The sequence below is a fragment of the Puma concolor genome, chromosome D2 (genome assembly GCF_028749965.1).
Source record: "Puma concolor isolate L17-30 chromosome D2, mPumCon1.1.hap2, whole genome shotgun sequence".
Lineage (NCBI taxonomy): Eukaryota > Metazoa > Chordata > Mammalia > Carnivora > Felidae > Puma > Puma concolor.
The window spans coordinates 9,560,869-9,586,959 of record NC_141677.1 but is presented as its reverse complement, the minus strand read 5'-3'; the positions used below and the strand labels follow the sequence as shown (position 1 = coordinate 9,586,959).

General features: G+C 40.9%; 1 protein-coding gene across 3 annotated transcripts in view; it reads left to right on the top strand.

Annotated features, from left to right (window-relative positions):
- Positions 1 to 26,091, top strand: part of CHRM3 (cholinergic receptor muscarinic 3) — a 524,164-nt gene that overhangs the window by 83,504 nt on the left and 414,569 nt on the right. The gene's annotated exons all lie outside the window — the stretch shown is intronic.

The window sequence follows — 26,091 nt, the reverse complement described above, 5'->3', positions numbered from 1 at the left end:
TTGCTAAAGAAGAAGGGGGCACTCTTTTCGGAAGAATATGCTGCTACCTTCAGTTCTGATTGTTCTTTGCACAGAATATTCAGCATAAAATAATGACAAAGTGTTGAGGAATCAAGAAAAGGTCACTGGTAGTCAAAACAAGAACAGTCAAATCGATGCAGACCTAGAAACGCTAGTATTAGTAGGCAAAGAATTTAAAAATACCTGTAATGTATATTCCAAAAGATGTATCTTTCTAGAAAAGGTAGACAATGTGAATCACTGTGTGGAATTTTAGCAGAACAAATAGAGACTATATATTAAAAAAAAAAAAAAAACAGTGGAAATGATGAACTTGAAAACTATAAGATAACGGGTGCCTGGGTGGCTCAGCAGGTTAAGCAACCAGCTCTTGGTTTGGCTTAGGTCATGATCTCTCGGTCTGTGGGTTCGAGCCCCGTATCAGCCTCTGTGCTGACAGTGTGGAGCCTGCTTTGGATGCTGTCTCTCCCTCTCTCTGGCCCTCCCCTGCTTGCACTTTATGTCTCTCTCTCTCTTTCCCTCTCAAAATAAATGAATTAACATTTAAAAATAAGAAAAAAATAAGATTTGAAGAATTAATTCCATGGACTTAACAACAGAGTGGATACAGCAGAAGAAAGAATCAGTGAATTTTAAGATAGATAAGTAGAAATTATGTAAACTTAAACATAAAGAGAAAATAAGGAGTGAAAACATGTAATAGATACCTAAGAACTGTAGGACAATAACAATCTTATGTTAGTGTAACTGGAATCCCTCTAGGAAAGGAGAAACAGATTGAGGCAGAGGAAATATTTGAATAAGTAATGGCCTTTTTTTTCAAAATTAAAGATTGCCATTTACAAATCCAGTAAGCTCAGTAAATCTAAATGGGGTGAATACAAGGAAAACCATACTTAACATGCATTGTAGTCCAACTGCTGTAACCAACGAAATGAAAGAAATCTTAAAAGCTGCCAGACTAGAAGATCTACAGGAGAGCACAGGTAAGAAAAACAGATAACTATTCAGAAGATACAGTGGAGGCTGGAAAGATGATGGAATGTTTCAAAGCACTGAAAAAATACCAGTCAACCTAGGATTCTACAGCAAGAAAAAAAAATATCCTTCAAACATAAGGACTACATAAAACATTTCAGGAAGACAAATGCTAAGATAATTTGATGAAGAAAACTTACACTAAATGAAATACTAAAGGAAATGATTTAGTCTGAAAGGTTTATGATTAGGTTATGATAACAGATGAGAGCCCAGACTCATAGAAAAGAATGAAGAACAACAAGGGCATGTGTGTGTGTGCATGTGTATGTATGTGTATCTTTAAAACATATTAACTACTCAGAGCTTATATATAGCATTACACCATGAGATTTATAACACGTGAACAGCATCTCATAATAATACAGTCTTATAAAAATAAGAGATATAATGTATTGAGTGCATCCTATGTGCAAAGTATTGTACTTTACACATTTAAAGTCAGGTGTATATCCCTTACTTTATAGACTAGGAAATTCAGGCTCAGACGACTGAAGTAATTTGCCTAACATCCTACAGCCACGTAGTTGCAAAGCTCTTCTACACTCCAAATGCATGAACAAAGTTATAAAATTGTTTGTATAAACATAATACAGAAAATAACTCCATTCTACCAGGAAGCAACTAATAAAAAAACCATGATGTTTCCATTCTTTTTTTTATGGTGTTTCCATTCTATGGAATATTATACAGCTGTTAAAAAGGGTCCTATATCTAAATGTGCTGACCTGGAACAATATCCATGACATAATTTTAAGTGGGAAAAGTCAGATTAATACAGTGAGAATAGCATATTTTCCTATGCACATATATGAGTGCATATTTCTATGCTTTTGTGCACAAACGCCCATTTATACGTATACATGTAGAGAAACTAGCCCTTAACAAAACAAAAGAACTGCTAAGAGATTTTGAATCTAAGAAGGACTTTAGAACTTGAGGGTGAGAACTGAAAGAGAGACTTACTTTTTCAACACTCTCTTTTGGTGTTGTTAAAATTTTTGCTACATACTTGCACTTTCCCCCCAATTTTGAAAAGCCTAGTTTTTTAAAAAAATCCTAGTTTTGCTCGTTTCGCTGTAGTAAACTAGCAGAGGACTCACTACATGAACTTATTAGGGGCAGAGGCCATTCTTTTAATCTAGATTTTTCCTTTGTACCGAGTATAATGAATGCCCTGGCATAAAGCCATTACTGTTTGTTGAACTTTCCATTTAAAGGATGTTGGTAATGATAGAGTAAAATTCTTTGAAATATTGGGATGAGACAAGCCCAGAAATACATAGGACTGCGTAGAAGAATAATGTAGGAGGTAATAGTTGAAGAGATACTGGATGGGCAGTATATTGGGGGTTGAGGTCTGAGATATATCACATATATCACTGAGCTCCACCATATATGCTACCTTAGGCAAGAATGATACAGACGTAGGTGGGGGAGGCTGAGAAGTGCAGATACGTGTTGGTGAAGCGCAGTCTTTTTTGGGAAATAATGAACAGGCGAAGGTAGGTTAGTGCTGTATTGTGGGCTGAGGGGTGGGGGTGAGGGGTCATTGATGGGTTCTGAGCCTCAGACGTAACACTGCTTTAGGACAATTAATATGGCAAGAAGTTCTTTCAAGTAACTTTTGAAGCCAGCCCTCTTTGCCATTATAAAGACTCTCTTCTTTCACATTCTCTTCTCCTTTCTGTCCCAGCCCCCTCCCGCCCTGTCCTTGCGATGCTTCCCTCTTCTTTCCTCTCTCTTTTTCTGGCCCATCTGTGCCGGCCTGCCCATGGCAGTCACAGCCCAAGGACAGCCTCGTGCTTTTCACAGCTGCTCTGCTTACTCATAGAGCAAGTATTTTCGCACGTTGCTGATGATTGTAGCCTTTCTCTTCTTTTGCATGTCTGGTTTTTTTCTTAACCTCTGTCCGCGTGGACATGTAGCTGTGGTGGGGAACACTGGCCCCCTCAGGCAGATAGACACCCACAGGGCTTAAGCCAAACAAGACCGTTTTCATGTTTCTTTTCCACAAACGTGAACTTGTCTGAGCTTGGAAAGCTACGTACCCTACTTGAACTACGGGTTCTTTGCTCTGCGACGCAAGAGAACCTTTTTGCCTGAAGTACTCTTGTGGTCCCCCCTCTCCTCCTCACCCTCGATTCCCCTGGCTAAACCTTGATCCTTCATATATCAGATCAGAGATCCCTTTCTCCAGGGAGCCTTCCTCTGACACCCCAGACCCAGGCTGCTCCTACCCTGGGTAGGAGCTCCTGCTCCTAGCCCTGCACTGTGCCACTTTGTTGTGACACTGAGGTGCAGTTCCCTTTTTCTCTTTTCCACTGAGCCATAAATTTTGTTCTGCTCTGTATCATTTTTGTCATATTCGTCTTTTATGGCCAGTACCTAGCTTAACGTAGTAGACTCTCTTGTCAAAATGAATGAATGAATGAATGAATGAATGGCGTGATAGAAAAAAACAGAGAGGTGCTTCATGGTTGTTTTCATGAAACTGAACCCCCCCCCCAGAACTTTTTTGGTGTCCTCAATATTCTTTGTATTCATGCGATTCTAAAACATTGCTTCCCCCCCCCCCCCACCACCACCTTGAAAGAAGGTGATTTCCTAATCTGTGCTGACTTCATAATCATGTTTGTAAAGGCTTTTTTTTGAATCAAATGGATCTTTAAGGGTTCCTCTTTGGGTTTATGGCCCTCACAAAGTAAATTTGAAGGACGTAAGAGGAGTACTTTGAGGATGTTAGTGTTAACACAGCAGTAATTAACAGCCTAAAGTGTTTGAAAAACCTACTTCAACAGCAAGTCAGTACCACATGTCTTACAACTATTACATGTCTGTTCTACATTTCCTAACTTCTAATTATCCTAACCTTCATTATACAAGAAGGTATTAAAGATTTATTTACTGACCAAGGGGCGCCTGGGTGGCTCAGTCGGTTAAGCAGCCAACTTCAGCTCGGGTCACGATCTCGCGGTCCGTGAGTTTGAGCCCCGCATCAGGCTCTGGGCTGATAGCTCAGAGCCTGGAGCCTGCTTCCGATTCTGTGTCTCCCTCTCTCTCTGCCCCTCCCCCGTTCATGCTCTGTCTCTCTCTGTCTCAAATAAAACGTTAAAAAAAAATTAAAAAAAAAAAAAAAGATTTACTGATCAAGTTGAGACTTAAGAATGTTGCCCCAGTAGAAAAATGCACCTCTCCAGAAGCTGTTGAGAACTCTCATTGTCATAAGCTCTCATTGTAATGCTACACTGTACTTCCATGGGCTTCTGTAGAAATTAACTAATCATATGCTGCTGGACTTCCCTAATAAGACCGAGCCCAGTAATCTGAGATGGTCAGCCTCTCCAAAGAGTAAATGGTGGTGGCAGCACAAACTTGGCTTTGCACAGGAGCAAATGGGAGTGGTTTGCCCTGCTTTTGCAAAGCTTCTTTAACTGTGAAATTGTTTTTGACAAGATGCTTTGTCACATGCTTGACATCTTTTTTCTTTTTTTAATTGAGGGAGTGACTGGAAGATAATTTAATCTGAAATGCTGCCACCTACGTAGCGAGAGATTAATTGGATACTGTCTGAAAAATTATGTGAGCACCTCAGAGACAGAGTCTATGTAAACAGAAGGGGGTATGAACAAAGTGGAGGCAAATCATGCCCCTTCCTTGGCTGAATAAGAAGGCTCTGGGTAAACAATTGTCCTTACTTTTTGTCCACCCTTACATTAGCTGAAAAGATGGTTTGGTATCTCAGCAAGTGTTGGTTTTAACACAACCAGGATATGGTATACTTCTGATGCAGCTATTAATTTAACTTCTTTTTTTCTCGGATGCTTATTTTGTACAAGAAGGAAACCAATTCACTGCAGTGGACGTTTTGTTAATAACATAACATTACCAACAAAATAAATGTGTAGGCATTTCAGCTCTGAAACATCCTTTCAAGATCTCCAAAAGATCTTCATTGGAATATGTTTCTAGGATATTATTCCAACTTGAAGAACACGGCTATTAGAATGGAAGAAAGCCAGACATGGGAGTAGGGGACAGGGGTGGACACCGTGTAGGGCTGGGATTTTGCATTAAGGAAGCAGAGATGTGGTGTGAAACTCACAGTGTGAAGATGATATATCCTCAGGTTGCTGTGCTCTGAGAAAGCAAGGATAAAATCTAAAAGGAATCTTATGACAAAGACTTCTAGAACATAAAACCTTATATAAAAGAAAATATCCGTAAACTCCCAATGTATACATTTCTAGAAACCTGTACGTTCACCTGCCCCCTTTGCTGGACCTCCATTATGGCAATCTTGAAATTAAGTTGCTTTTGCTAAACAGGATCCCTTTCATGATGACCTTCAGGTTCCTCAGTGGACCTTAGCATTTTCTTAATATTCTGAAACAAAGCATTATTAGTTTTTAGCTATTGCCTTGATCTGTATTATCAAGCTATGAAAACTTTATAGATTAGTTTAGCCATCTCGGAATGCCCGAGGACCCAGCTATTGCCCAATTTTTTGCTCTGTCTTGCACGAATAGGATTAGTGTACAAAGTCTCAACTGTCTCCAGGAGTCACAGAGTGGGCCAGGAGTTTGCTATTAAATCGGCAAGGCTCGTCTTTTCAGTGTCAGACAATATGCTACCTCCCAATTCTTTTCTTGAAAGGTGTAACAATCTTGGTCTATCTTTTATTTTTTTAAGCTTGTTTATTTTTGAGAGATAGAGCAAGCATGGGCAGAGGAAGGACAGAGAGAGAATCTCAAGCAGGCTCCATATAGTCAGCACGGAGCCTGACGCAGGGCTTGAACTCACGAACCATGAGATCATGACCTGAGTGGAAAACAAGAGTTGGGTGTTCAATCGACTGAGCCACCCAGGTGCTGCAATCTTGGCCTTTTTCATTCTTTCTTTTGATGTAAGAATGGAAAAATGTGTCTCCATGAAGGGAAAATATAAATTCCAGTTCAACGATTAATTGAAATGACACCTCAATGTTGGGAAGCATCAGGAACAGTGGATTATAACATACCAGGGCCCATGCTTATACTGAGGGGGACCTCCTACACATCTCCTACTTGTCACTACCATGCATGAACAGGGCCTCGTGTGGACCATTCTTCCAATTACTGCAATAGATTTTCTGTTTTTATTCTCTCAAGGAGAGAAGTTTAATTTACACTCTGTGTGTCAGACCCTGTGTGAGGTGCCTGGGACACAAAACCATGTTCTTGGACTACGACGCTGGTTCTCGTTCAGCATCCCTTTTTGCAAGTACTCCCACGCAGACATCAGGTTTATCTTTCTCAGTTTCTATATGGATCATGCCCCACCTTCCAACAACATCTATAAATCCCTCTTGCTACCAAATACATTCTGAACTGCTTAGCCTGGCGTTCAAGGCTCTACCCAGTCTGGCTGTGGTCTGTCCTTTACTTCAGCCTTCGTTCATCACGGTGCCTACTGCAGACATGATGGCTCCCAACTTGCTTCTCTGTAAACCCAGTCTGCTCTCAGTCCTGTTTAGTTCCAGCCGTCCCCCACCTCCTCCCACACACACAAACCACGGAAAAGATCTAGTTCTGTTCTGTCTGTGGGAACTCGGTCAGGACATGGTTTGGGATAGGGGTTGGCAAACTTCATCTGTAAAGGACCAGAAAGTAAATATTTTCGGCTTTGCAGGCCGTATGGTCTTTCTTGGAACTGTTCACCTCCGTAGCTGTGGGGTGGAACCAGCCAGATAACATGTAAAGGAGAGCGCGTGTTCCAGTAAAACTTTATTTACAAAACAGAAGGCTAAAAGGCTGTAGTTTACTAACCCTTGACTTAGAATCTCCTCCCCTACCTCTGTGTGCCTGAACTTCCTGCTCTCTGATGCTTTCTCATCATCACCCCTAGAAAAGAATCCTGGCTTCTGATCTGTGGACACCATCGCTACCACATTTACTAATTAAAAGTCTGGTAATAGAAACTTTGGGCAAAGATGTGAAGAATCAGGAATTCTTTCTTATTCACCATAAATGGGGGAGTAATTAGCATAACCATTCAGGACAACAACTTGTCAACACCTGGAAGGCTGTAGTCAACACCTCTTGTTGAGGTGTCCTCCTCAACAAGATGGCAGATTCCTGGGGGAGAGGGCCACGTGTCGTTCTTCTTTGGATCTCCTGTACTGAATAGCGTTTACGTGAAAATATGAAGAACCGTTTGCTCTATGTCATTGAAGTTTCTGGGTTTGGATATGTATTACAAATACCAACTTGTAGATAGAACTTACTGAGAAAAGCAATAAAGAACGATGCAGGGGAGACCTAATTCTTGTCATATTTATGCTAATCTTTTCTCCTTTCAAATATAAAAGTCAGTAAGGAAAATTGAAACCATCTATATATTGAACTCCATGAAGTCAATAAACTCCAAGTAAATGTGAGAAAATGGCCCTAGTTTAAGACACTGAAGTATAAAAGAAAGACAAAGCTATTTCCTTTAATTTTTGTGCATGATAATTGAAGTCACATTCAGAATCTCTGTCATAATCTTGTTAGTCTTTCAAATGACTATAATGTTACCATTATTTTCAGATAACATGGTCTCTAGTAAGCCTGAAAATCTCACGGAAAAATCAAAAAAAGAAGAGAATTTAATAAAGGTTCTGCTTTAAAGAAATTGTACATAACTCAATCTAAGTAACTTTCCGTACACACAACAAATACTTAAATTTTGCAAGAAGAGGGGCTTCTGGGTGGCTCAGTCGGTTAAGTGTCTGACTTGTGGTTTCTGCTCAGGTCATGATCTCATGGTTCATGAGTTTAAGCCCCATGTCGGGCTCTGCACGAGTGCAGAGCCTTGGGATTCTCTCTCTCCCTTCCTCTCTGCCCCTCCCCCACTTGCTCTCTGTCTCTCTCTCTCAAAATAAACAAATAAACTTAAAATAAGTAAAAAAAAATTGGAAGAAGAGCCTCCATGTAGAATATCAACAACAAAAAAAGCACGTCTAGGAAGAAATTCAGTCAGAAACATGTCAGACCAACACGAAGAACTTCAGACCCCACTCTTGGCATACAGGAATGGCTGAATACATGGCATGGTTTTAGATAGGAAGTTTTAGAAGTTTGGAAGATAGGAAGTTTGGTTATTGTGAAAATGCCAGTTCTCCATGAATTAATCTGTAACTACATTGAATTCCTTGTCAAAATAACAAAAGAGACTATCTCGGGAACACTTAAAGGATACAAGAAACGTTAACCTAAGATGATAGCACATTTATCAATCCTATCAAACCTATAAATCTTAATCTAGAAAAGAGAAATATTATTCCTTTAAAAAAAACTGTACTACTAAATATACAAAACCAAATGACCAAAACATGATTATTTAATATTTGCAAAAAAAAAAAGAGCAAAGAGAAAATATCCTTAAAATAGAGATAAATACAAACCATGCAGTAGAAAAGTTACCAAGATAAGCATAAATAGACAGTGATCATCTGGGAAAAAAGAAGCTCACCTCATCACTAAGTGGAGAAATGCACACTGAGACAAGGCATGTTTTAGGGGTGCCTGGGTGGCTCAGTGGTTAAGTATCCGACTTCGACTCAGATCACGGTTCCCGGTCCGTGGGTTTGAGCTGCGCGTTGGGCTCTGTGCTGACAGCTCAGAGCCTGGATGGAGCCTGCTTCAGATTCTGTGTCTCCTTCTCTCTGCCCCTCTCCCACTTGCACTCTGTCTCTCTCAAAAATAAATAAATATTAAGAAAAAAAAACGAGGCATGTTTTAGCCTATGAGGTTGGCAAAGATTAAAGTTACATAATCTCAGGCACTCCCCCTGCCCTCTTGGCAAGAGTTTAAACTGGTGCGGAGCCATCAGTCTCCATGAGGCTGACTTTCAAAAGGTGAAGTGCATAGACTCTTTGACCCCTCTTAACAGCCAGATTCCCCTTGTACGAAGATTTTGTACTTACAAACTGGTAAAGGTGTGAAAGGTATTATTGACATTACAGTGGTCGCACCTAAACATTCATTAATAGGAGACCATTATTGAATTATGGTAAATCCCTATTTTGGGCTCCTGAGTAGCTGTTCACACTAATTAGCTAGTTTTGTAGATGCTGATAGAGGACAATTTTCAATACCTAGTGAGAAGAAAGCAAGCTGTAAGTTGTGTATAGGTTTATAATTAGGTTTATAATTTCTCCTACATAAATTGTTTTGCAGTTGATGCTCGTAAAGGTTTCAGAAGAATTGGTAAGGAATTAGGCCTGTAGTTTCTTCTAGATATTAAATTAGGAGGTCACATGGGAATTCATATTATATATATCTAAACTTATACCTGCCTGTTTCCAACCTAATGATATTTTTTGTAACAAAAATCTGGTTGCAAATAAAGATCATCACGTGTTGCCTAGATACTTTGCTGCTGGAGAAAAGGCAGGCTCCAATTTTTGACTACTCTTTTTTGAGCAAGAAAAATACTTTGATAAGTTAGAAACAACCCAGCTTCTCACACTGTCATGACTGTAATCGAAACCTTTATGTGTTTACAGGACCTCCTGCTTTATATTTATAGCTGGATATGTCTGGAATCACAGCTTAGTTTTTTCAAGGAAAACGTTCCTATTTCTGATTTCCTGGAAGGCACTTTTGCCCAAATACACCTGGCCTCTGTGTCATCCTTCACTCTTTCCTCCTTCCCATGGTAAAAGTGTCGTAGCAGAAATTGTGACAGAACAACTTGGAATTTTCTGACTGGCAGTGCTGTCTTTTCTCTGCCAGCCTGCAGAGAGCGGGGCTGTTGTGGCTGTGGCCAGGCTGGGAAAATGGGGGTGAGGTCCCTGCCCTGGGATGGGGGTGGGGGGCTGCCGGGTCCAGGACTACCAGCAACGAGGTGAGTGAAGCTGATCTCAGTCTGCCCCTTGGTCCAGGCCAACTTTGATCAGACTCGGGGGAATTTGCTGACTCTTTGGTCTTAACTCTTCATTTGTCCGAAACCTGTTGGAGAAGCCCACTGGTTTATATGGAGTCTGCTCAGAACTCAGTATCAACGCTATTTAGGCACCACACCAGCCTACCACTGCAGGCTCGCAGGTTATGGGTAAAGAAGCTGAAGTTCCAGGAAATGAAACTTGGACAGTTTGAGACAACAGCTGGACTGAAGCTAGAGCACAGAGTTGCAATCAAAAGATTTTGCAAGGAAAAGCTGATATTAAAAACAAAGGACTTTTAGGGATTATGTTTACCTTAATGTAATTAAATATTAGAGATACACAAGTGATGAAGTTATACACTGCAGATGCATTTGTATTTTCATGTAGATTCATGCCAGCTGACCAATGCAGTTTCTCAGTAAGAACCATGGGGTCCCCCTGGGAGAGCCCAGTTACTAGCTGAGGAGCTGTGTTCTCATTGCTGGGCTTGCCCGTTGTCGCCTTTAATCCCAACCCCGTCAGATGTGTTTCAAAAAAATTCAGTCCATCCTGTACTGAAAACATCTCAGCTAAATTAATCTCTGTGGGAAGTTGCTGTTATCACATATTTATAAGATGGAAGTTTATTTATGGTTGAAGTTTCTTGAAAACTCTGTTCAAAAATAGCTTTAAAAATTATTTGAATACCATGCCAAACACACAGTAGGGATTTCAAAAGCAGTAAAGCTAATGATACACGTTAGAAGCTTTGTACTTTTAGTTAATAGGTTCCCACTGAGTAGAAAATTAAAATTTCCGACCTGCAGTGTGGTTCAACTCTGTAACTGTGCGTAAGGAGGAAGAGGCATTCAGACGCTGGACATTATTCATGCCCAGCCAAAGTCCACTAGTCCAGGTACTGCTGTTCAATACTGTCCAAGAGCATCATTTGTTTTTTTTTAATGTTTATTTATACATATGAGAGAGAGCGCGAGCCAGGGAGGGGCAGAGAAAGAGGGAGACACAGAATCTGAAACCGGCTCCAGGCTCTGAGCTATCAGCAGACAGCCCGACGCAGGGCTTGAACTCAGAAATGGCGAGATCATGACCTGAGCTGAAGTCGGTTGCTTAACCAACTGAGCCACCCAGGTGCCCCAAAAAATCCTTCGTAACTTCTTGGTCAGACCTACCTTATTAGTAATATCCCCAAGGCTCAATGAGGGCAAATGGAAATAAGGGAAGTTGTATTTTCCACCTTGGATAATTAAATGTAAACAAAGTGATTCAAGTAAAAAGACGTGGGGGAAAGACACTGGGAAATAACATGGCAACACAGAACATGAAACACATAAGCCAGAGCTGTCTATAGGGGTTACATTACATAGTGGTTATAACCATGGACTCCAGCCAATGTGCCACAGTTGAGTCCTGGCAAATTTTTAGGCAAGTTACTTAACCTCTTTGTGTCCCAGAGTCACCATTTCTTTCTTTTTAACTTTTTACTTTTTATTTTTTATTTTTGAGAGATAGCCACAGAGCACGAGTAGGAGAGGGACAGAGAGAGAGGGAGACACAGAATCCGAAGCAGCCTCCAGGCTCTGAGCTGTCAGCACAGAGCCGGATGCAGGGCTCGAACTCACAATCTGCAAGATCATGACCTGAGCCGAAGTCAGATGCCCGACCGACTGAGCCACCCAAGACCGCCTGTCCAAGAGCATTCTTAAATACAAACTGCATACTCATGTTCACTTCGATAGACAGTTAACTTGATAGTGAAAATGTGTGTGGATATTTATATACATGCCACCTCAACAAGTTGCCAAAAATATTTGTATAGTTTATATCTTTAGTCCTGTTTCCTTCTCCCAAGTAGATAAAACAATGCCTTTGTCCTGGTTCTCCTGGGTCTTCTTTGTATCTAAGCATTGAGCATTTTTCAGTATTTCATTTTTCGTGTCTGTCCGGATTGGGACACTCACTTCTTATGTGACAGCTGTTACTCTAATGGAGACAAAATTCTTAGTGCATCTGCTGGCAGTTTTTTGAAATTCAGTTACTAGGACCCGGACTCGACATGTATTCATGTTGTTTCAGGTATGGTTACTGGTTTGTCTACCAACCAGGATACTCATAGGAACTCCGACATCAATATCTTTAGAATGAAACTCATTGGGAATTCACGTAGATGATTGGGTTTTCTCCACATTAAACCATATAACCAGGGCGCCTGTGTGGCTAAGTCGGTTAAGTGTCCAACTTCGGCTCAGGTCATAATCCCACAGTGTGTGGGTTTGAGCCCCACATTGGGCTCTGTGCTGACAGCTGAGAGCTTAGAACCTGCTTCTGATTCTGGGTCTCCCTCTCTCTCTCTGCCCCTCCCCCACTCATGGTGTGTCCCTCTCTGTCTCAAAAATGAATAAAAACGTTAAAAAAATGCAAACCATCAACTGCTACACAAAAGGGAAGAGCAAGAAAGCAGCCCAAGAAACAGGCAGACAGTGGACCTGTAGCCCTGTCTCTCTTCTAATTAACTTTCTTTTTAGCTTCCTACCCTCTGTACCACTCCCTCCCAGGTACAAATTTGGCTGGTTTTTCTGTGAACCAGTCTCTCCATCCACCTGTGAAACACTTCTGCATCTGAGGTTGGATTTATGTTCTGTGTGCTCACAGCGGAATGGGGGGGAGGATGTTGCAGGAACAGCAGGCAGGTTGCACTGAGATCAGTCCACCTCCTTTGACCACCGCTCTGCTCTCCACCAACCGTGAGCCCTCAGTAGGCTCAGCTTCAGATCTTCACATATAAAATGCGGATGATAATTACAGTTGCGATGCTGAAGAATGAATGAACCTATCAAGTTTCCTACACATAGTAACAACTTAATAAATATTAGCTATTATTATTTTTTTTTAATGTTTATTTATTTTTGAGAGAGACAGAGCACGAGCGGGGGAGAGGCAGAGAGAGATCGAGACACAGAATCCGAAGCAGGCTCCAGGCTCGTATCTGTCAGCACAGAGCCGGATGCGGGGCTGGAACTCATGAACCATGAGACCATGACCTGAGCCAAAGTTGGACGTTTAACCGACTGAGCCACCCAGGCACCCCAATATTAGCTATTATTATTAATTATCACTGCCACTGTTCTTATTAATTCCTGCACACCCCATCTTGGAGTTTCCTTCTCTGCTCAAAAGCAAGCATAATTTCTTCTGATTTCTTATCCTTTTGTCCCTATTTTTGACAACCTATACCAAAACTAGGAATAAGAGGGCAAAGGGGTACGACGTGTATATTCTGTCACTGGGAGCTGAGAGGGAGCGGGGATTCTGTTCCAATGTTTCCTGTCTACTGCTAACTAACGTCCGGGTCTGTGCTGTGTTGGAACCTGAGGACATTCATCATCTTTCATGCAGTCTGCAAAATAATACCTCAAGCACTCTATTCTCAGATGTCTGTCTACATCACAATCTCTCTCTTGGGTATATACATGCAGAAATCACCAAAGGGACAAGCTAGATGAAAACCCCATGCCTAATTGCATCATCTGGAGGTCAGCTAGCAGGAACTGGCTTCTGCAGGACAGGTATTACTACTCCTGCTTTACATATGGGAATCACACTTAGCCAAGTACCAGTCCTACATTTGCTAGCTTGACAAGCTTATTTTCACTTTCCAAGACTCAACAAATAAGGGTACAATGAGGAATTTTCTGCAGTGACCACACTTGTCTCCTTTTATCTCCAGATCATACCACCAATGAAGTTTTGAAGCAGCTCCTTGTGTTGATATTCAGAATTCTCCAACTTGGGTGACGTGTTTCGAATATAACTTCACACAACTTCTCATGTGTATCATAATTATACAGTCCAGAGGTTTTTAAAAAATTTTTTGCTTTGTTTTTAATAAACAGGGCAGTCGGAACCCTGTTTGCATGAATCACCGATGTTCTCTGCTGAAGAGAGGCTGCTGTGAAATCCATTTTCTGTGCCTCATTGTCGCTTTAGAATAATTCCTCTTTCCCCAGCCAGTCTCCTCATCTGTGTGTGTAAATGCTTCTGTTTCTAGCGAGGGGTATTTGGGGTTGGGCATACGCTACAATAACCAGGCAGACCAAGAAAGTATCACTGCACTAACTTTCCCAAATCTGGGAACTGGATCATGGCTTCGGAGAATAAATTTAGACAAATGTTATCCCAAGGAGTGTGAGGTGATGATAACACTTTTGGGAGAATGTTGGTGATCACCACGGTCGTTCTTTTTATGCTTTGGGGTAGGGGCTCAACACCCCAGTTTTTCAGACTTTCCATTTTATTCAGCTCTCCCAGGATTGTAAAAAGACTGGTTAATGTCATCCCCACTGCGTCCCGCCCAAACTACAGACCTGTGAACAAAACGTGAGTTGTTAGTGCTTAATAACTCCACATTAAAAGGGAGTTTAAGGGCACCTGGGTGGCTCAGTTGACTCAGGTCCGACTTTGGCTCAGGTCATAATCTCACGGTTCATGAGTTCGAGCCCACATCAGGTTTGCTGCTATCAGCATAGAACCTGCTTCAGACCCTCTGTTGCCCTCCGCCACCTCTCTCTGACCCTTCCCCACTCACACGCTCTCAAAAATAATTTTTTAAAAATGGAGTTTAATAATGACTAGTTTTAGCTCTATTGGTGAATTATATTATCAATATACAAATAATCATGTATAGTCTATATTCTATACTTACATATAATTCTGTACATAATTTATATTGTATAATGGTTTCTTATGTAACATTACATTAATACACAGTTGATGCTAATACTGTATCATAATTGATAGTATTAATAAATTATAGCTTAATAATAACTAAAGACTTCACTGTTTACCAGTTCTGTTTTTTGGGGAAAATTCTTCACATCTGTTGGCCTTGGTTTCTTCAGCCTTAAGACTAAGGATCGCATTAGTACTTACCTCTTAGTGTTGTGAGAAATAAGTGGAATTAACACCTAGAAAAGTGCCTGAGACATATAAAGACTCAGTAGCTATTTGTTGTGATAATAACAATGAAGCTGGTGATGGTGGTTCTTGATAATGTTGATGAGCAGGACAAAAACATAAAGAGATCATCTTTACTTGGGCTAAGTGCTTACTGTATTATATTTTCCATGATGTATTTATGGGCCTGTTTATGTGAATAGACTGAAACTCACTGAATTCAGGGAATTGGTCTCATTTATTTTTGTATGTCAAGCACAGCTGTGCTTGTTGGACTGTTGAAGAACAGACATCCGAGTGAAAACGAGAAATTCTATTTTGGACCTTCTGGGGTTTAGGATATGAGGGGGATATCCCTAAAACTTATATAGAAGTCCCTGAAAATAGGAGCTTTGTGCTTATGAGAAAAGCAGAGATTTGGGTGACTATTGAAGACACAATTGGCGAGAATCTCTATGGTATGTGGCTGATAAGAATACAAGGCAGGATGTAGTAATTATTTCAAGCACAATGCTACAGAGCCCGAGGCTGAAAATATTCCCTCAGACGGAGGCGGGGTGGGGGGGGGACAGGAAGAGTTCACAGACACACTTCTCCTGTAAATCTTGAAGTCATTGGAAATGACTATTAATCATATGTAAATTTATTTTCCAGAGAAAAGAATTAGATCGGTTCTCCCCAGGTTAGTAGTCAGAGAAAAATGAGAAGTGAAGCGATACATCTTCAGTTTAAGAGTAGTTGACAGTTTAATGTGGAAGGGCAATTATGAAGCTGGGCAGTTCTGTACAGTGAACTCAAACTGTATATATACCTCAGTGTTTTCTGGAATCTGGATGGATCATCCAGATGGAAGGATCATCCTGAATACCAGAAGTCTTCACTAAAACATAAGTGTTTAAGCAGCAAATATGAATGTAAGTGAATTCTTTGCATTTTGAAAACCTACAGCACCAGCTCTATTTTGGCCATGCTCTAATTATTTTTGTTTTTGTCGTTTACAATGTAATACGTGTGATATTCTTTCCTCTTCTAAGGTTTAGGGTAAAAGTGACTCTACATCTTTGCTCTCTATTCTCTTCCTCAACTCACTACAGTCTGGCCGCTGCCCTTACTTTTCTGCCTTAAGTATAATCACTAATAACTTCCTATTTATAATTCCAATGGGTACATTCTTATGGAAAGGACTAGAAGCTTACAGAGAAGACTAGAATGTTTCCCATATTGGTACTTATTTCTAGAGCATGAAAGTTAAACTGTATGGAATCTCTTATGAACACAGGCAACAAGAATTATGTCAGTCATCTTCTACAATCATCTGTCTCCTGTGCCCACCATCCTCCAACAAATATTTATGGAATACTTCAGTGGATGCCAGCAGAGTTGAGCGATGTAACACTTGACAAGGTCGACAAGTTAAACATTTTGGTGCTGTTAAATTGGATGTTTATTAAAGTCACCTGGGCTCCTTGTTTAAAATTCAGATTTCTCAGCATCGCTCCAGATCTCCTTAATCACAGCCTCATGTTGAGGCCAAAAAGCATAATGGGCAATTCTGACATGGGACATCCAGAAACAGTGCACACACGAAGGCTTTGAGGATGCCCTTCCCCGCTCAGTATAACCAGCTCAGACACTCCTCTTACCTATGTGTATGTTACCCTTCTAGGCATGCCTCACTGAACTTTTCCTTCCTGTGAACTCAGTTCTCTACTCCATAGATACCTGTAAATTTTTCGTACCTAAGGACTTCCAAACTCACGTAGCAAATTAATCCTGCGTGAACTTCAGCTGGCTCCTTTATTTATTTTAAAATACTTTTTCTTGTTTGTATTCTTTCCATATTTACATTATAAACTCCTTAAATACACAGACAAATGTATGATGCTTCTAGAATCAGCCCTAAACCTTAGCAAAGAGCTTCCAGCATAGTTGGTGTTCAATATATAATTATTAATTAACCGAACCATGAATCAAGTATCAAGCAAGCTCTGTTCTAAAAAAAATTTTTTTTTTATTTTTTTTAATGTTTATTTATTATTGGGAGACAGAGAGAGACAGAGAGTGAGCAGGGGAGGGTCAGAGAGAGAGGGAGACACAGCATCTGAAGTAGACTCCGGGCTCTGAGCTATCAGCACAGAGCCCGACGCGGGGCTCCAATTCACCAACCGCAAGATCATGACCTGAGTCGGACGCTTAACCAACTGAGCCACCCAGGCGCCCTGCAAGCTGCGTTCTAGTTCCGGCTCTCTGTGTGACTACTTGTGTTGTGACGTGGGACCAAGTCATTGAGTCTCCTTCAAATTAGGCTTTTGTATCTACTGGACTATCTTGAGGGCCCTTTCAGCTGTGTATTGTGAGATGATGGTTTAGAAAATGTGAAAAAACATCAACCTTTGCATGAATGGTAAGCAGTAGAGAAGACTAGGAGAAGCAGGACTTTATTTCAAATGAAATGTGTCAAATAAATATACTGGATAAACATTTGAAGGGCTAGGTTTCCACCTCACATAGTGTGAAGTGTCTCCAGGCCTGCAAACATTTACTACATTATCTAAACCAGGTATTATAAAGAGAGAGAAATTTTCACTATAGTCCCAGGACAAATTCTTCAGACTCTATCCAGTATTATACTTTTCTTAATTTAACTCATCCATTCAGCAAAAATGTGCAGGGGTGTGGATAAATACATTTGATGGATATTTTTTCTGGAGAAATATTCTTTCTTGTTACCTGCTCTTCCTGGATATGTTATAACAAGAATTTTTCATTTTTACTGTTGAGTAATTACACATCCTGTTCAGGTCTTGAAGTGATTTTAGATAAATTCCATCAAATTCCATCAATGGGAATACCCAGTTATATGCTATTTTCCTTTATACAAAGAAGAAATTAACCTGGAATTTCTATCCAGCAGCATTCATGCTTTTTACTCTGGTAAAATCTGTGTATAAAATACTTGGAAATGTTTTTCCCCAAGGTGTAGGTGGAGTTCATTTCCAAGTAATCTGGTTGGTTGGTTCCCAGCCAGCAACTCAAAAGCTTCTGGGATCCTGTGAAACCATCCATGCCTGTTTACATAGCAATGTTGATACTATAGGTTCTGGATAGAAACAGGTTTCTGTTTGTTTGTTTGTTTGTTTGTTTGATTTTACATGTTTTAGACTAAATTTGGTGTGTAAAGATGTTTATCTGTGCCTTTTGAACATCACTTAGGAATTGGTGTGTGTTTATGAGTTTGGTTTTTTTGTTTGTTTGTTTGCTTAGTCAACAACTGAGAAGTTTTAGGAAGTAGAAGCTATTTACCTTATGTAAGCAATCTGAGATACCATAGAAGAAGCTGTATATAGTTCTCAGGGAGGCTGATGCCTCAAAATATATCTTACTCCAAGATTATTAGTTTAAACCAAACAAAGTAACTCTGGGTTTTTTGTTTTTGTTTTTTGTAGATGTAGTATGTCAATTTTTTCCTAGCAAATATTGGTCTAGAAAGAGCATGTGCAGTAATCTAGGTCTGAGTCATGAGCAGAATCAGCTTGGGACTTCTGCAGAGTTTTCTTGTTCATTAGAAAGAGAAATGAGCAAAAATTGTTCCCTATTCTTCCTCTGGATGTTGAGGCATGAAAATGTGGCTGCCATGTTGTGATTATCACTGAGAAGCTAATGGCACAGCTGAGAGATAGGAGAACTGGGATCTTTCGTAGCATCATTGGATTAGAATGTGCCAGAAGCCCAAACTAACCCTCTAGACTTTTGTATTATGAGATAATAAGTTTTAGCTAGTTTGAGGTTTTTTCCTATCTACATTTGAAATCTCTTAAGAGATACAGAATAGACAATGAAACTCTAGGGGTGAGATGGAATTGTCCAGAAGAAAACAATGCAACTACAGCAATAAAGAGAAATAAAATATTAGAGAAAGACAGAAACACCTTTACGTGAAAAGAGAATGAAATGTCCAAGGGCTTTAAAGAAAAGTACCAGATGCAAAGAACTAAGCAGCATTCATCAATCACATCTATGTGGCTATAGGTTATGCACTCTTATACAAGAAATCAGAGAGAGAGATTAATCAGATTTATTGCATACAGTTTTATTAACTGTGAAGACTGGGTAGAACCATGGATGTTACTTTCTAATACTGCTGATAATATCTTTTCAAAATTAATTAAACACAGAGTAAATAATCTATAGATGTGTTATGGGTTACTATTTCCAGTTTTCTCTAAGTTGTTGTCTTGTAGATACATTTAATATCAAGTTATTATAAAGGTGAGGTCTATTATTTGTTGTAATTTTGTTACACTGCAACTTAAAGTAAATGTTCACTTTCTTCTGCTAGAATTAAATGTTTTAAAAGATTCAAAAAATGAAAGTGTCAAATCTGATTTCTATGGTTATTTTTCTCCTTAAAAATAACTTTCCAAAAATATTAGATATGTCTATTCCATTTTTGTCATGAATTTGTTAAATGATTTCAACTCTATGGGATTTAAAAAATAAATCAGGCTCAATTAGTTGGAAGTTGCACCACATTATTTTAGGAGAAGAGTTTGGAGACTTTTTGCCTGACATGTAACGAATTAAAACTTTATTTTTTGATTAAGTTTAATTCCATGAAGCACAGGCTGATACTTATTTTCAGATTTACTTCTTGATCAGAATGAAACGTGTTTCATGGGAAATTAAGGGGAAGAGAACAAACGTGAAAATCCTACCGTTGCCAAACCAATAGATCAAGGAAGCAAAATAAGCTTTTTGTAAGGTAATTGAAATTGTAATGAATGAGCACTTTACATTATTATTGCAAGTGCATGTTGAACTCATTTATGCAGAGAGAGGAATATTATTGGGCTATTAACTGGTTATGATATGTACACGGATTGGAGGGTTAAGACTGAATGAAGAAAGATGGAAGGAGCCACTTACTCTAGTTGAGGGCTTGGGCGAGTACGTTGGCATGGCAACTGGATGGAAGGAACCAGAGTGAGAGGTGAAAGATTGAGTTTGCAGAAGGAGGAGTTAACAGAGAAAGATGAATCCAGAAAAAGGGCAGTCCAGTAGGGGTACGCTTTGGGTGGAAACTCCAATTCACTCTTAGACAGCCATTGATATAAAAGTGGGATAGTCAAGTCTAGGTTCTCAGGCTAAGCGTAGAATTCAGGGCTTCAGTCAGGTGAGTGCTCAGAGAAATGGGGGAGCTATCTGAGCTCTGGGTGATCCCTGAAGGATTTTAACTCCATTCAACTAATTTTACCTGAATGAAAGCCTCATCTGTCTAGATCTCATGGGAAAGTGGCTAAAGGTGAAGGCACAGGAAGCAGCAGAGCCTGTATCCCTGAGTCCCTGTCCCAGTCTCTTTTGAAGTCACCACAGTTTGATATTAACTTCAGGGTATTATTGTCTTTTAGGAGCACTTGGCCTGTTTATTGTATCTGGAAGCTTGTGATTGCTTCCTCCATTCCTCCCTCCTATCCCTCTCTCCCTCCCTCCCTTCCTCCCTCCCTTCCTCCCATCCTCCCTTCCTCCCTCCCTTCCTCCCTCCCTTCCTCCCTCCCTCCCTTCCTTCCTCCCACCCTTCCTCCCTCCTTCCCTTCCTCCCTCCTTCCATCCCTTCCTCCCTCCCTTCCTCCCATCCTCCCTTCCTCCCTCCCTCCCTCCCTCCCTTCCTCCCTCCCTCCGTCCCTTCCTCCCTTCCTCCCTTCCTTCCTTCTTCCCTTCCTTCCATCCTCCCACCCTTCTTCCCTCCCTCCCTTCCTCCCTCCGTCCCTTCCTTCTCCCTTCCTTCCTCCCTTCCTCCCTCCCTCCCTCCCTCCCTCCCTCCTTCCCTTCCTTCCATCCTCCCACCCTTCTTCCCTCCCTCCCTTCCTCCCTCCGTCCCTTCCTTCCTCCCTTCCTTCCTCCCTTCCTCCCTCCCTCCCTCCCTCCCTCCCTCCCTTCCTCCCTCCCTTCCTCCCTCCTTCCCTTCCTTCCATCCTCCCACCCTTCTTCCCTCCCTCCCTTCCTCCCTCCGTCCCTTCCTTCCTCCCTTCCTTCCTCCCTTCCTCCCTCCCTCCCTCCCTCCCTCCCTCCCTTCCTCCCTCCCTTCCTCCCTCCTTCCCTTCCTTCCATCCTCCCACCCTTCTTCCCTCCCTCCCTTCCTCCCTCCGACCCTTCCTTCCTCCCTTCCTTCCTCCCTTCCTCCCTCCTTCCCTTCCTTCCATCCTCCCACCCTTCTTCCCTCCCTCCCTTCCTCCCTCCGTCCCTTCCTTCCTCCCTTCCTTCCTCCCTTCCTTCCTTCTTCCCTTCCTTCCATCCTCCCACCCTTCTTCCCTCCCTCCCTTCCTCCCTCCGTCCCTTCCTTCCTCCCTTCCTTCCTTCTTCCCTTCCTTCCATCCTCCCACCCTTCTTCCCTCCCTCCCTTCCTCCCTCCGTCCCTTCCTTCTCCCTTCCTTCCTCCCTTCCTCCCTCCCTCCCTCCCTCCTTCCCTTCCTTCCATCCTCCCACCCTTCTTCCCTCCCTCCCTTCCTCCCTCCGTCCCTTCCTTCCTCCCTTCCTTCCTCCCTTCCTCCCTCCCTCCCTCCCTCCCTCCCTCCCTTCCTCCCTCCCTTCCTCCCTCCTTCCCTTCCTTCCATCCTCCCACCCTTCTTCCCTCCCTCCCTTCCTCCCTCCGTCCCTTCCTTCCTCCCTTCCTTCCTCCCTTCCTCCCTCCCTCCCTCCCTCCCTCCCTCCCTCCCTCCCTCCCTTCCTCCCTCCCTTCCTCCTTCCTTCCCTTCCTTCCATCCTCCCACCCTTCTTCCCTCCCTCCCTTCCTCCCTCCGACCCTTCCTTCCTCCCTTCCTTCCTCCCTTCCTCCCTCCTTCCCTTCCTTCCATCCTCCCACCCTTCTTCCCTCCCTCCCTTCCTCCCTCCGTCCCTTCCTTCCTCCCTTCCTTCCTCCCTTCCTTCCTTCTTCCCTTCCTTCCATCCTCCCACCCTTCTTCCCTCCCTCCCTTCCTCCCTCCGTCCCTTCCTTCCTCCCTTCCTTCCTTCTTCCCTTCCTTCCATCCTCCCACCCTTCTTCCCTCCCTCCCTTCCTCCCTCCCTCCCTCCCTCCCTCCATCCCTTCCTCCCTTCCTTCCTCCCTTCCTTCCTCCCTTCCTCCCTTCCTTCCTCCCTTCCTTCCTCCCTTCCTTCCTCCCTTCCTTCCTCCATTCCTTCCTTCTTCCCTTCCTTCCATCCTCCCACCCTTCTTCCCTCCCTCCCTCCCTTCCTCCCTCCCTCCCTTCCTTCCTTCCTTCCTTCCTTCCTTCCTTCCTTCCTTCCTTCCTTCTTTCCTTCCTTCTTGTCATAACCCTTTGCTGATGGATATTCTCTTTTGTTGCTCTGGTTTCTTGATGGGTAACCATCCTCTAAGGACCTAGCTGTATGTGAAACTTTCAGTTCCATATTTTGTGTGAGTCCAAGTCCTTATCTCTTTCCCTTAGAAAAACCGTAAGAATCAAGACCTTTGGTTGAGCATCTGGCAGATGGCCCAGAGTATCTATGGGTTCTGTGCCAACTCCCCAGTCCACCTGGTCAGCTTCGCCTTCACTCGTAGCTCGCTCTGGCGATTTCTCTCTTGTTGCTTTGGGGTATGCCATGCCTACAGGAATGCCTGTTCTCATGCCCCTCACCTCGATATTGATAAACGTTTTATAGTGAAACGTTTTATACTGAAATGTTTTTCATAACGGCTTTTACATTTTAGGTCTTATTTCTAATATCAGAAACCTAGATTTTGGCAGTTAGCCCAATGCCAACTGGCTTTCCAATAATATATCTTAAATGTTTTTATAGGTATTGTAAAGACATAATAATAGAAGAAAGAAAAAGGACATACTATTAGTCTTTTAGCATCTTAACCTGATCCCTTTTGGGGGGGGTGTTGATTTAGTTAGTTTAAATCTGTATATTTTAATTTTGTCATTTTTCAAAATAACATTTTGATTTATTTATATATACATTGGTTTGATTTTTTTCTCCTACAAACTTGATAAACATTCTAACAATTGGAAATAAAACATTTTCTCTAAATTAGATATATCAAATTCTAAACTTTTTAATTACCTTTTTGTAAGCCATGCTCCTAATACTTGAAAGGTTAATTAGCTAATTCAGTCAGATAATTAGTCATTTAACAAGTGACCAGTTCATGGCAGGGAGCAGACACTGTTCCAGGCACTGGAAAGTCAGTTATCAGTAACCTTCCTGATATCACAGGGCTTACTTTCTTTTGGAAAAAAAAACCACATTATTTACTTGTTTCAACTTGAGTCTGTTTTGTGAACGAAAATAATACTGTTTTTAGTGTTAGAAAACTGTTGAATACTGTTAAGAAACTGTGCCTTAAAGTACAGCTTATGTACAGAGTGCCTGTTTTTATAGTTGGGCATTAGTTTTTTGAGAAGTTTCAAGTTTACAGTAAAATTGAAGGGAAAGTCCCTATATGCCCCACCCCCTCCACATTCCCCACCAGGGAGGTATATTCGTTACAATCCATGAAACTACATTGAACTTCATTGTCTCCCCAAGTCCTTAGTTTACATTAGGGTTTACTCTTAGGGTTATACATTCTATGGTTTTTGACAAATACATAATTTGTCCACCATTATGGTATCATAGAGAGTAGTTTTACTGTCCTAAAAATCTTCTGTGCTCTGCCTATCCATCTTTCACTCCCTTCTAACCACTGACATCTTAACCACTGACAACCAATAATCTTTTCACTGTGTCCGTTGTTGTCCTGTTTCGAGACGGTCTTACAGTTGGAATCATGTAGGATATAGCTTTTTCAGGTTGCTGCCTGCACTTAGGCATATATAGCTTAGGTTCCTCCATGCATTTTCATAGCTTAATAGCTCTTGTCTTTCTACCACTGAATTCCATTGACAGGATGGACCACAGTTTATTGATGCATTTTCCTACTGAAGGACCTCTTGACTGCTTCCAAGTTTTAGAAATTATGAATAAAGCTGCTATAAACATCTGCGTGCAGATTTTTGTATGGACTTACGTTTTCCACCGATTTGGATCAGATACCAAGGAGGGTGATTACTGGATCATATGGTATGAGTATGTTCAGTTCTGTAAGAAACTACTTAACTGTCTTCCAAAGTGGCTGTATCATTGCACACTCTCATCAATAATGAATGAGAGTTCCTGTTCCTCCATATCCTTACCATCAGTCAGCGTTGCCAGTGTTTTTGGATTTTGACTATTCATATAGGTGTGTATCTTGTTTTGATTTTCAGTTCCCTAATCATATGAGATGTTGAGTATCTTTGCATATGCTTATTTGCCATCTGTATATCATCTTTGGTGAGGAGTCACTTAAGTCTTTTATCCATTTTTATTTATTATTTATTTATTATTTATTTATTATTAGGAAGCTAGGGGTTTTTTGCCTTTTTAAAAATACATTTATTGTCAAACTGGCTTACATGCAACACCCAGTGCTCATCCCAACAAGTGCCCTCCTCGATGCCCATCACCCATTTTCCCTTCTCCCCAACCCCACCCCCCATATACCCTCAGTTTGTTCTCTGTATTTAAGAGTCTCTTGTGGTTTCCATTTTTAAATTTGTTGTTCATTGTCCTGGTCTTGAGCTTTAAGACTTCTTTATATATTTCAGATAACAATCCTTTTATCAGACATGGCTTTTGTAAATATTTTCCCCCAGTCTGTAGCTTGTCTTTTCATACTCTTGATAGTCTTTCACAGAGCAGAAGTCTTTAATTTTAATGAAGTGTCCAGCATATCAATCATTTCTTTTATGGATCATGCCACTGGTGTTTTATCTAAAAAATTATTACCCTATTCAAGGTCATTTAGATTTTCTCTCTTGTGTTAACTTTTCAGAATTTTATAGTTGTGCATTTTGCATTTAGGTCTGTGATCCATTTTGAGTTCATGAAGGATTTAGGTCTATGTCTAGACTTTTTTTTTTTTTTTTTTTTTTTTTTGCAATAGTTCAAGAGTTAAGTTAATCTTTCAGGTTTCTATATAGACATTCATGTTCTCTGTAAACAAAGACAATTTTATTTCTTCCTTCCCTTTTCTTCTCTTCTTTTCTTTCTTCTCTTTCTTTCTTTCTTTCTTCTTCTCTCTTTTCTTCCTTCTCTTCTCTTCTCTTCTCTTCTCTTCTCTTCTCTTCTCTTCTCTTCTCTTCTCTTTACTAATTGCATTAGCTAGGACTTCCAGCAGAATGTTGAAAAGGCATGGTCAGAGGGGACTTCCTTGGCTTGTTCTTGATCTAATTAGGGAAGCTTCTAGTTTCTCCTCTGGGTGCCCTTTTTAAGCTTACTGGTTTTGAATGGTTTTTTTCTGTGTAGAATTTAAGTGTTTTACATGCATCACTTATTTCAGTCCCCCACCTTGACTACTGTCCACTGAACTTGAGCAAAAAGAAAATTTACAGGTGGAAGCATTTCATTGTTAGGTGTTTGACCATAGCAGAAAGAAATTTTTAAAAATTTGGGATTCAATCCATCATAAAATCCTCTCTAAATCAAAGCATCACTACAGAAGTGAAAATTAAAATTACTTAGTTGAATATTTAAGAACTTAAAAATATTTTCCCTTGCTAATAACTTTCCCTACGTTTGTAGAAAGAAGAGAAATGTAACTAAATGTGATGCTGAACTATACAAGAAAAAATACACTGATTTTCTCTATCAATTCGTGTATTTATTGGTCATGTTTTAAAGCTTAACATGTTGCCACTGCTTGATAACTATATATATTTACCTATAAATAAACTAGATATTCAAACTCAAAGTCTTTTAAAATGCTTATTAAAACAATACATACGATTTTTTTTCTAAAAACCCATAAAGATTCCCTGTCATATATATATATATATATATATATATATATATATATATATTAACGTTTATTTATTATTGAGAGACAGAGAAACACAGAGCGTGAGCAGGGGAGGGGCAGAGAGAGGGAGAGACACAGAATCCGAAGCAGGCTCCAGGCTCTGAGCTGTCAGCACAGAGCCCGACGCAGGGCTCGAACCCACAAACTGCGAGATCATGACCTGAGCTTAAGTTGGGCGCTTGACTGACTGAGCCAGGCAGGCACCCCACCCTGTGACTTTAAAAATCTTACATTGACTTTACAAGTAAGCATTGAGTAAGTTAAAAATAGATTTACAAATGAAAAGCAG